This window comes from Tupaia chinensis, unplaced genomic scaffold (assembly GCF_000334495.1).
Source record: "Tupaia chinensis unplaced genomic scaffold, TupChi_1.0 Scaffold000046_3, whole genome shotgun sequence".
Taxonomy (NCBI): domain Eukaryota; kingdom Metazoa; phylum Chordata; class Mammalia; order Scandentia; family Tupaiidae; genus Tupaia; species Tupaia belangeri.
In genome coordinates this window covers 3,856,301-3,867,403 of record NW_006159504.1, presented here as the reverse complement: position 1 = coordinate 3,867,403, position 11,103 = coordinate 3,856,301, and the positions used below count along the sequence as shown (strand labels likewise).

The following is an 11,103-nucleotide window of genomic DNA, read 5'->3' as shown; positions in this document are numbered from 1 at the left end:
TTTCAGGAAAAAAAATGTATCTATTCAATGACTGCAGTAGGATATGTAGCCCCAGTTAGGTGCTACTTTATAGGATGCGTAAAGTTAGACTTGTGCTCATGGAAATGTGTGTGTCACATGTGTTTGCTAGGAGGGTATTTGGATTGATTAGGGTCTTTGGTGATTCAATAAAATGTGGGGGGAAAATGGTATAGAAAGCAAACATAGATAACAGAGACAGTGTGGAAGGAGAACAGGAGGTGGCAGAGGGTAAGAGATAGGGGAACCAAGATGGGGGAAAAAAGCAAAACATACAGAAAACAAGAAATGGAAGATCATTTGCTAAGAATAACATGTTTATTGATGTGCTTGATTGAGACAATATACAGTGTACTCTAGATGGAAAATCTCATTTTGTATGCTGTAATGATGTACAGTGAATGAATGCAAATAAATAAATTGGAAACAAAAAAGAAATACTTAAGAAAACACATCAGGAAAATTAAAGAAAAATACATCAGGAAAATGAAAGGGAGATAACAGAAATAAGAAATCACAAAACAACTTTTAAAATGATTAGCAAGTGACAGGGATAATTCTAGACATATCAATAATAATGCTGAATGCTAAAGGATTAAATTCCTGGATTAAAAAACACAGACTGGCTAATGGATTAAAAAAACAAACAAAACAAAAAAACCAGGAATCCTCTATATCAGGAGTCCTCAAACTTTCTGGCATCAGGGACCAGTTCTGTGGAAGACAGTTTTTCCACAGATGAGGGTAGGGGTGGTTTATGAGTGCATATAGCAAAAAGCTGGATTTTTTTGAGAGGATGAAAACTGACAATTAGCTAAACTAATCAAGAAAAACAGAGAAAAAAGGGGCCAGCAGATGGTACGGTGGTTACATTGCTGGACCCCACATGGCCAGTCACAGAGGCTTCAAAACCACACCAGGTACCTGTGCATGCAGGCCCAAGATTCTGGGAGGAGAATGGAGAAGAAGGGATTATGGTGAGGCTATCCCCAAGGAGTTGATTTCTCACTTTCCCTCTCACTGTTTCTGTCTCTCTCCAGCAAGTACATACATCCTAAAACAAAAACCTCTTAAAAAGAAAAACAGAGAAAAGGATCAGATAAATATCAGTAACAAAGCTGGTACTATTACAATACGTATATCAGAAATATAAATAAGCATGAAAGAATACTATGAGTAACTGAAAACAAAAAGCAAAACCTATAAGAGATGGATAAATTTCTGAACACATACAATTTACCTAGATTGAACCAGGAAGAAACAGAAAGCCTAAACAGACCAATAACAAGCAATGTGATTAAATCAGTAATAAACAGTGTTCCAACAAGGAAAAGCCCAGGTCTTGATGGCTTCACTTCTGAATTTTACAAAACTTTCGAATAAGAGTTGGGGGCCAGTAGGTGGCATGATGGTTATGGCTCTGGACTCCCACATGGCTAACCATGGTTTGAGCCCCAGGCACGGCAGCTTTCTTTCTCACTTTCCCTTTCTCTCTCTCTGACTCTCTCTGGTCAAATGAAAAAATAACAACAATGATGATGAATAAAATAAAACAATTCTTTGGGGCTGGCAGGTGGCCTGGTGGTTGGAGTGCTGGATTCCCACATGGCCAGTTCAAGTGTAGACTTGTCAGTTTGCTTTCTTATTTTCCCTTTCTCTCTCTCTGGTCAAATTTAAAAATAATAATAATAAGTTTTTTAAAAAAGAAGACTTAACCCCAATTTCTCTCCTCAAGCTATTTCTAAACATCCAACAGAACGCTGGAAAGCCTTCCAAACTCTATGAAGCTGTCATCATCTTGAGACCAAAACAAAGGACATAACCAAAAAAATAAAACTATAGACCAGTATCTCTGATGAGTACAGATGCAAAAATTCTCAACAAGATACTAGTGAATAGAATCCAAAAGCACATTTAAAAAACTATACACCATGACAGGTAGACTTTATCCTAGGGATATAAAGATGGTTCAACATTCTCAAAACAATAAAAGTGATATATCACATTAACAGAAGAAAAGAGTAAGAACCATATGAGCATATCAATTGATGAGAAAAAGCATCTGATGAAATACAACATACTTTCATGATTAAGATCCTCAGAAAAATAGATATAGAAAGCACATTTCTCAACACAATAAAAATATGATAAACCCATTGCTACCATCATATTGAATGAATGTTATCATTATTGTGGAACAAGACAAGGCTGCCCTTTCTCCACTCCTTTTCAACACAGTGCTAGAAAGCCTAGCCAAAGCAATCAGAAATGGAGTAAAATAAAAGCATTCAAATAAGAAAAGATGATGCTAAATTGATGGCATGATTATACGCACAAAAGATCCAAAAGAATATACATACACACACACACACACATGCACAACTCCTAGAAGTGATAAATAGATTCAGTGAAGTGGGAGGATACAGAATCAATATATAAACACCTACAGTATTTTTATATACCAACAATGAATGCACTGAGACTGAACTGAAGAAAGTAATCCATTTACAGTAGCCACGAATATATAAAATACCTAGGAATAAACCCAACTAAAGAGTGCAAGACTTCTACAAGAAAAATTATCAAGAACTGAAAAAAAATTGAATAAAAATAAGTAAATAGAAAGACATCCATGGTCTTGATTTGGAAGAATCAATATAATAAAAATATCAACTCTACCCAAATTAATTTATAAACTCAATGCAATTCTAATAAAATTGCCAGTGACTCTTCACAGAAATAGAAAAAACAAGCATAAGACTCATATGGAATTATAAAAAGCCCCATATCACCAAGGCAATATGACCCAAAAAGAATAAAGTAGTAGGCATCTCAATACCCAGCATCTCAAACACATCACAAAGCGATGATAATCAAAACAGCATGGTAGTGGCTCAAAAACAGACCGATAAACCAATGAAACAGAAGAGAGAATCCAGAAATGAACCCCAAAACATACAACAAACTGATCTTTGACAAAGGGCAAAAGACAATGCAGTGGGGAAAAGAAAGTCTTTTCAGCAGGGTACTGGAAGAACTGGATCTCCACCTGCAGAAAAATGAAACTGAACCCCTACCATTAACAAAACTCAACTCAAAACGGATTAAAGATTTAACTGTAAAGCCTCAAACAATAAAATTACTAGGAAATACACAAAGGAAATTCTTAAAAGTATTGGAGTAAGCATATGTTTCTCTCTTTCTCTTTCTTTGTGTGTGTGTGTGTGTGTGTGTGTGTTTTTCTTTTCCACAGTGCACATATGCTCTCCAGAAAGAGAAAGCAAGAGAGACAGTAATAGTGAGAGGGAAAGTGAGAAATCATCCCCCTGGAGGGATGGCTGTGCCACAATCCCTTCTTCTCTGTTCTCTTCCTGGGATTTTGGGCACATATGCACACATGCCCAGTGTGATTTTCAAGCTGCCAGGTCTGGGACATGAACTGTGGTCAGCCTTGTGGGAGTCCAATGCTTTAACCACTACATCATCACCTAGTCTCGGCAAATGTTTCTTTTTTTTTTTTTAAAGATAGGTTTTCGCTATAGGCACGTGCGCTCGCCAGACAGACAGAGACATAGAGACAGAAAGTGAGAAATCACCCCCCAGGGGGGATGGTCACACCGCAATCCCTTCTCCTCCATTCTCCTCTCGGGATCTTAGGCACACACGCACACGCGCCCGGCGTGAGTTTTAAGCCACCGGGTCCGGGATGCGAACCGTAGTCGACTACGTGGGAGTCCAGCGGCATAGCCATTACGCTAACTGCTGGTTCCCATCGGCAAATGTTTCTTAAATTAGACTTCTAAAGCACAGACAATGATCCCAAAAATAGACAAGTGGGGTTACATAAAACTAAAAAGCTTCTGTACAGCAAAGGAAACAATAAATAGAATGAAGACACAATCCACAGAATGGGAGAAAATATTTGCAAATGATGCTTCAGAAGAGGGATTGCGAACATAATATAAAGCAAACTCAAGCAGTTCACCCACCAAAAAAAAAAATATATCAATAATCCCATTAAAAATGGTCAAATGAGTTGGACAGGCAACTCTCTAAGGAAGACATATGAATGGTCAAAATGCATATGAAAAAATGTTTAACATACTTTATCACAAGGGAAGTACAGATCTATACCTCAATTAGATACCACTTAATACCAGTCAGAATGGCTATGGTTGAAAAAAAAATTAAATAAAGAATGACAAGTGCTGGCAAGGCTGTGGTGAAATATACAGCTGATGGAAATGTAAATTAGTTACTATGAAAAACAATATGGAGATTCAAAAACCTGCTAATACAATGACCATAAAACCCAGTATTCCCATGCTTTGTTATTTACCCAAAGGATAGAAACATTCGGTTGGAAGGACATCTGTACTTATGTGTTCATTGCAGCATTATTCACAATTACTAAGACATGGAACCAAACTTAAGTGTCCAAGAACTGATGACTAGGTTGAAAATGTGTATATACACATATACACACTATGGAATACTATTCAACTGAAAGGAATAATGAGACCCTTTACTCAAAGTGCATGAATATTGAAGATTTAATGCTAAGCAAAGTAAGTCAGACTGAACGACAAACGCTGTATATCCTCACTCGATACCAAAAGCATGTACTCTATTACAGAAACTAAAAGATCTAATGATGTGACAGTAGGAAGGATAAGTGTAGATTCCAGAAACTGTAAGGGATAGGAGTGGATCGTAGAGGATAAGTGGAAGGTGCAAAAGGAAAAAAATACTAAACAGACACAAGAATGTAAAAGTTGTATATTGAAAATGATGTGTACGATGGGTCAGCAGACGGTATGGTGGTTAAAGTACTGGATTCCACGTGGCTGACTCTGTGGTTCAAGTCCCAAACCTGGTGGCTTGAAAAATATGTCAAGTATATGTACATGATGCACAAAAAAACCTATGAGAATAATGGAGGGGAAGGGATGTGGCATGGCCATCCCTCCCAGGGGGTGACTTCTTTCTTCCTTTCTCTGTCCTTCTCTGTCTCCAGCAAATGCATTTATCCTGTGGCAAAAAAAAAACTAGAAAAAAAAATGTATATGGTAATATCCTTGATTTGACTGTCACATATTGCTTGCATATTTTGAAAAACGGTATGTGAGCTATAGAAATGTGCAGTGATTGAATGTAAGTAAGAAATTGTAGGGACCAGCAGTGGGAGTCATGGCCATGTTACTGGACTCCCATGTAGCAGATCACCGTTCAAGTCCCAGGCCCGTTGGCTTGAACTCACACTGGGTGCGTGTGCACACATGCCCAAGATCCCAAGAGGAGGAGAAGGGATCATGGTGTGGCCATGCTCCCTTGGTGGGGTGATGTCTCACTTTCTGTCTCTCTCTGTCTCTCTGGCAAGCGCATGTGCCCTATAGCAAAAACCTCTCCAAAAAAAAAAAAAAGAAATTGTAAAAAGAAAATTTTAATAAGGGAGGAAAAAAGCAAAAAAGAGAAAAAATATATTTTGGTAACTTTAATAGCACTTTTTCCTCTGCTTTTTGAAAAGTCCCATATTTTAATTTTGCACTGAGCCCCACAATTTATATAGCCAGCTTTAAGTATATTCATTTGAGAATAAAAATAATTTTCTTATTTAAATGACTGTTCTGGAATTTTGGGTCTTTAGGAAAGTCATGACACATTTTTGCACAAAAAAATACCTCGTCACTTTCCTGACAACCTAATAGATAGCAGTGATGGTTATGCAACCTTGTAAATATACTAAAAATCACTGAGCTGTACACTTTAAAATGGTGAATGTGTGTGTTGTATTGTAATAAAGAGCTTTTAAACATTACTAATGATTAATAAAGTATATAACATCTCATACATGTTAAAAGGAGCTTTTTGTAGACCTAATAAACATTTTGATGATCTGACCCTTACTGCTTAATACAACTACCAACAATAATCTAGTATCTTTTCCAGTTTTTAAAGTTTGTTTATCTAGAGATCAGCAGTTGGAGTAATGGGTATGTTGCTGGACTCCCATGTAGCTGACCGTGGTTCAAGTCCCAGACCCAGTGGCTTAAACTCACACTGGGCGCATGTGCATATGTGCACAAGATCCCGAGAAGAAATTGGAGGAGAAGGGACTGTGGTATGGCCATCCCCCTTGGGGGTGATTTCTTGCTTTCTGTTTCTCTGCCTCTGTCTTTCTGGTGAGCACATGCACACTGATAGCAAAAGCCTCTCCAAAAATTAAAAATAAATAAATATATAAAGTTTGTTTATCTTTCATGAGAGAGACAGACAGAGAGAAAAAGAGGCAGTGTTCACACCACAAACCACCCCCCAGTCTCAGCCAGTCCAGACCACAGTAAGCGCATACCTGTCATACAGGGAGACTTTGGGACGCAAACCCAGCACGTTCCCATGCTGGCCCAGTAACACAAAGACTTGCATTAGCACTGTGCCACTGGTTGGCCCTCATTTCCCATTTTTAATAAGATTATAAAATCTTGTGATTTTTAAACTTTCTTGGGCCAGCCCGGTGACATGGTGGTTAAGATGGTGGGATCCCACATGGCCAACTACATAGTCTGAGATCAGGACTCACACCTTAATAAACCAGCTGGGCCCATGTGCATGCATGCTCAAAATCCTGAGAGGAGAATGGAGGAGAAGGAACAGCAGCATGGTCATCCCCCCGTGGGGTGCTTCCTCACTTTCTCTCCGTCTGTCTGTCTCTGGAGAGTACATCCACCCTACATAGCAAACTGGAAAAAAAAAAACATAAACAAAACTTTCTTTAGTATCTCTGCAGACAAACTGATCATAGAAATACATTTCTTACCCTCTTGATCACATTCAAACTGATGACATATACTTAATGAACACAGCAGACCAAGAGGGACAGAGTACAGGCAGACCTCCAGTTTGAGTAACCTGTCGAAGATCCAGTAGTCCTTTAACAGTGCCATATGCAAGAACCTGCACACCGCCCCCCATGGTCATCCAGCCTTAATTTTAATTTAACCTTTCTAGAAAAGAAAAACTCAAACCGTGCCCTAATTCCATTTTAAAAATCATCCATCAAACTACTGAGAAGTCTTCCTTATACTGCCTCACTGTAACTTTTACCTACTGGGCCTGGTTCTGTATCACAGAACCTCTTCCATGAGATAACCTTTTAAGTTTCAGAGCAGTTACGATAAGCCACAAAATCCCCTTCTCCAGTCAGAGTGCTCAATTCTTTCCATCACTCCTCAGTTCTAGATTTCTTAGCATCTGACCACACAGGTCACTCATTCCCTGTGACTGACTCTAGTTACCTGATATTGAGAGGACCATGTCAGTCACTGTTGTGTCTCAGTTTGCTAAGATCTGTAAAAACTGGACATTAACAGTATCTATCTCCACAGGCTTACTCTTATTAAATGGGCTAGTCTGTGTAAGAAACCTGGAACAATGCCTGAAGGTAACAGGTGCAACACGTACACTGTCACTACCATTAATAGAATCGAAGGTCGCAGTTGCTTTTTGCGTAGCTCTATTATGTTGCCTACTCAAATCTAGCTAAAAACGCGCTATTTTCTCCATCTCCACGAACTGTACTTGAAAAAGTTTCTAAACGCAGTGAAGATGATACATCTTTTCCTTATTAACTTCTGTGTTCTAATACCGTCCATCCTTTTAGCCTGCTTCAGAAACACCATAAGTTCAAGGGTCAGTCTACACATACTGGAATACAAGCTTTACGACCTAGGCAAGATACACCTCCCTGTGTCTCGGGTTTCTTTCCAGAAAATGGAGATTATAATTCATTCAATAAAGACCTATTTAGCCCCTATGTACTCGGTGATGTACCAAGCATTTTTCTGGCAGTAAATAAAGCCAAGTCTGTAACCTCAAGCAGTTTCTATTCCCAAAGGGGAAGAGAGACAATAAAGGAACAACTAGTAAATGCATTACCAGGTGATAGGTGCAGTGGAGACAGATGAACAGGGTAAAAGGAAGGTGGAGTTCTATGACAGGAAAGGAGGCAGGTGACAGAGGGGACAGCTATGTCATACAAGGTAGTCTGAGAAAGTCTCTCTAAAAGGTGTATTTGTGCAGAGACTTCAAGAAGTAAGACAGCAACCATGTGGACACACTGGGGAAGAATTCTTGGCCAAATGACCAAGTCCAACAGATGTGTGCTTGATGTGACCTGACAAGACAGCAGGGAGGCCAGGCTGAGGAAGAGCAAGAGGGAAGCCCAGAGTGGGCACAAAGAGCAGTCTTGTAGAGCTGTGCAGGCCAGCTTTGCTCTAACTGAGATGGAGAAGGCATCGGAGGGCTTTGAGCCAAAGGAAGACATTGCCTAATTGGGGTTCTGAACAATGACTGTGTCGAGAATTCGCTGTCGAGGGAGCGGGTGGGAAGTCGCCACGGTGACTAAGAGGAGTGACGAACGTGGCTTGAACAGCGTGGTAGAGTGAGGGTGGTGGGAGATGGTCAGTTTCTGAATACGTTTTAAAGTCACAGCCAACAGGATCTGCTGATGAATGGATGTAGAAAGCGAGGTAGAGAAGTCTGAGATGACTACACAGGTTTTTGGCAACCTGGGTTTGTACCCTGGCAGGCTCTGCACTTACCTGCTCTGCGACGAGGCAGCTTACTTAGTATCACTGCCTTCATCTGTGAAATGGGGACGATTGGAGCTCCCAGCTGTAAGACGCTGCGCAGCTCATGCGTCGGAGCTGAGATGAATGGCTCTGTGAATGGTCAGTGAGCACTGACCGAGTGCAGCTCTCCGCGTCAGCAGCATCGCTATTGTGGGAAGACGGAACTGCAGGAAGAACAAGCTGGAGGGTGGTGTGGAGAGCAGGAAACCAGCTGTTTGTTTTTGTTAAAACAGGGTCTCAGTCTGTTGCCATCCTGCCTCAGACTCTGGAGTAGCTGGGACCACAGGCATCACCACGCCCAGTTCTTTCAAACAGGGTCTTTACTATGTTGGCCAGTCCAGCCTTGAACTTGCAATCCTCCCGTCTCAGTCACCTGAGGACCTGGGATCACAGGCTCATGCCACTGCACCTTGCTCTCAGGGTGGAACGAAATACTGAATCCAGGTCTCCCATGTGGTCTCAGCCTACAGAGCAACAATGTCTTAGCAGCATGGGCCACCATGATTGGGCCAGAAATCCCATTATAATACATTAAGTTTATGATTACCTACTGGCTATCCAAGCATCAGTGAGAAGGCAGCCAAACACAAGCAGAGTTTATCAGGAAGGTCAGAGCTAAAGAGTAAATCCAGAAATTGGCAGCATACAAGACAGTATTTAAATCCACTGATTTCTTTTAAAACTAATGACCTCTCTAGGGAGTAAACACAGAGTTACAAAGAGTTTCCAGGACTGAGCCTTGAGGCACCTCATGTTCTAGAAGTTGGGAAGACAATGATGAACCAATATCCTCCTTCCAGGAGAGGCATCCCAGAAGTTAAAGAAGGAAAGTGTCGTGAGAAGGAAAGAGCTTTAAGTGCTGCTGAGGGGTCTAGTAAGATAAGGAACAATAACCGATCCCTGGATTCCACAATGCAGAGATCCATGGCAAGCCCCAAGAAGAGCTGTTTGGAAGAGTGCAAGTCCAAGAAGGACCAGGGGAGACAGGACTGAACCCTGCACATCAGTTAACATGCATTAAAGAGGAAGCTGGGTTTAAGCTTCGGCCCCTGCGGTAACACACCAGGCATGTGTACCGGTGCCCAGAACCCTGACAGGATGGAGAATGGAGGGAAAGGGATTGTGGTGACCACGCCCCACTGTGTGGTGTCTTCCCCCTTTGGCCCTTCTCCCTGTTCTCTCTCTCACGCATGCATGCACACTTCAGCAAAATAAAAGAAAAAAATGAAAAAGCAATAATGGGAGGAAATGAGTTGGAAACAGCAAACTGGACTCCTCAGTGAACGCTCTGCACTAAGGAGCAGAGAAACAGATGGGTATCCAGGAGGGGTGGAGGTCGGTAGATCATGGCCACAGTGGCTGCTCGCTTCTGTTGGAGGACGGGAGAAAATACGTGCCAATGGAGAGTGAGAAACAGACGCCAGAGAGGAGAAAACTGTTGGGGTGTTCCTGATGAGGCCAAGGACAATAGGAAACAGAGTAGAAGAAAGCGAGTGGCCCTGAGATAACTTACAGCCCTGGGTTATTCGCTGACTTATCCAAGAGATATTTACTGAGCAAACAGTTTGTACTAGCCATTATCCTAGACACCAGACATCTATTAAGAATACACATATCTACCCTAGGCACATCAGTAAACAGAAGAGATGATTATCTGAGAAAACATACGTGAAGCACGTACAACAATCCCAGGCACACAGCAGGCACCTAGCAAACGCTTGCTGGCTAAACACAGAGCTGAAGTATGTTCATCCAAATCTGACAAAGCCGAGTCCAAGACAGTGCCCCAAAACATGCCAGAAGAGAACTATCACAACAGCAGGAGTAACACGCTTTTGGTAGAGTGGAAGTCCAAAAAGGAATGGGGCTTTGCCCCAGTACACAGCAGTTCAGTGCAAACTACTGATTTGGATCATATGAGAAAGTGTTTTTAAAACTCAGTGAATGCAAGCTCTTAGGGGCCAGGCAGTGATGCAGTGGGTAAGTCAATCAGACCCACGTGGGAAGTCCCAGGCCACATGAGGAGTCCCCATGCATGCGGGGTATATGCCCATGTGCCTGTAATCTGGGCTAGCCAGGGCTGGGGTGGATCACAGCCTGAAGACTCTGCTGACAGTGCCTTCTCTGCCACCTCTCTTACAGAAGAAATAAAAAGATAAAGCTGAAAAAGCAAACAAACATGGGTCAGCAAGTAGTGTGGTGGTTGGGCTGCTGGTCTCACACGTGGCCGACCGCCATTCAAGTCCTGAACCTGGGGGCTTTGCTTTCTCACTCTTCCCCTCTCTCTGGTGAGAGCACGAAGCATGTAGCGAATTTTAAAAAATAATCATAAAGGGCCCGGGGATCCCGCCCCGGCGGGCGCCGGACGGAGAGCCCCGGCGTGCGGAAGCCAAGCCCGCCAGCCTGACGGCCCGGGGCTGACGCCCCGCTCCTGGGGGGCTCCTGCCCGGCGTTC

At 41.9% G+C, this 11,103-nt stretch overlaps 1 protein-coding gene across 4 annotated transcripts in view; it reads right to left on the bottom strand.

Moving 5' to 3' along the window:
• Positions 1-11,103, bottom strand: part of TMEM68 (transmembrane protein 68) — a 61,927-nt gene that overhangs the window by 45,024 nt on the left and 5,800 nt on the right. Inside the window, exon 1 of one of the 4 annotated variants that reach the window (XM_027773770.1) lies at positions 8,619-8,637. The exons of the other annotated variants lie outside the window; for them this stretch is intronic. The gene's annotated coding sequence lies outside the window, so the exon portion shown is untranslated. Of the gene's footprint in view, positions 1-8,618; positions 8,638-11,103 lie in introns of those variants that run through there. 4 annotated transcript variants of the gene reach the window in all.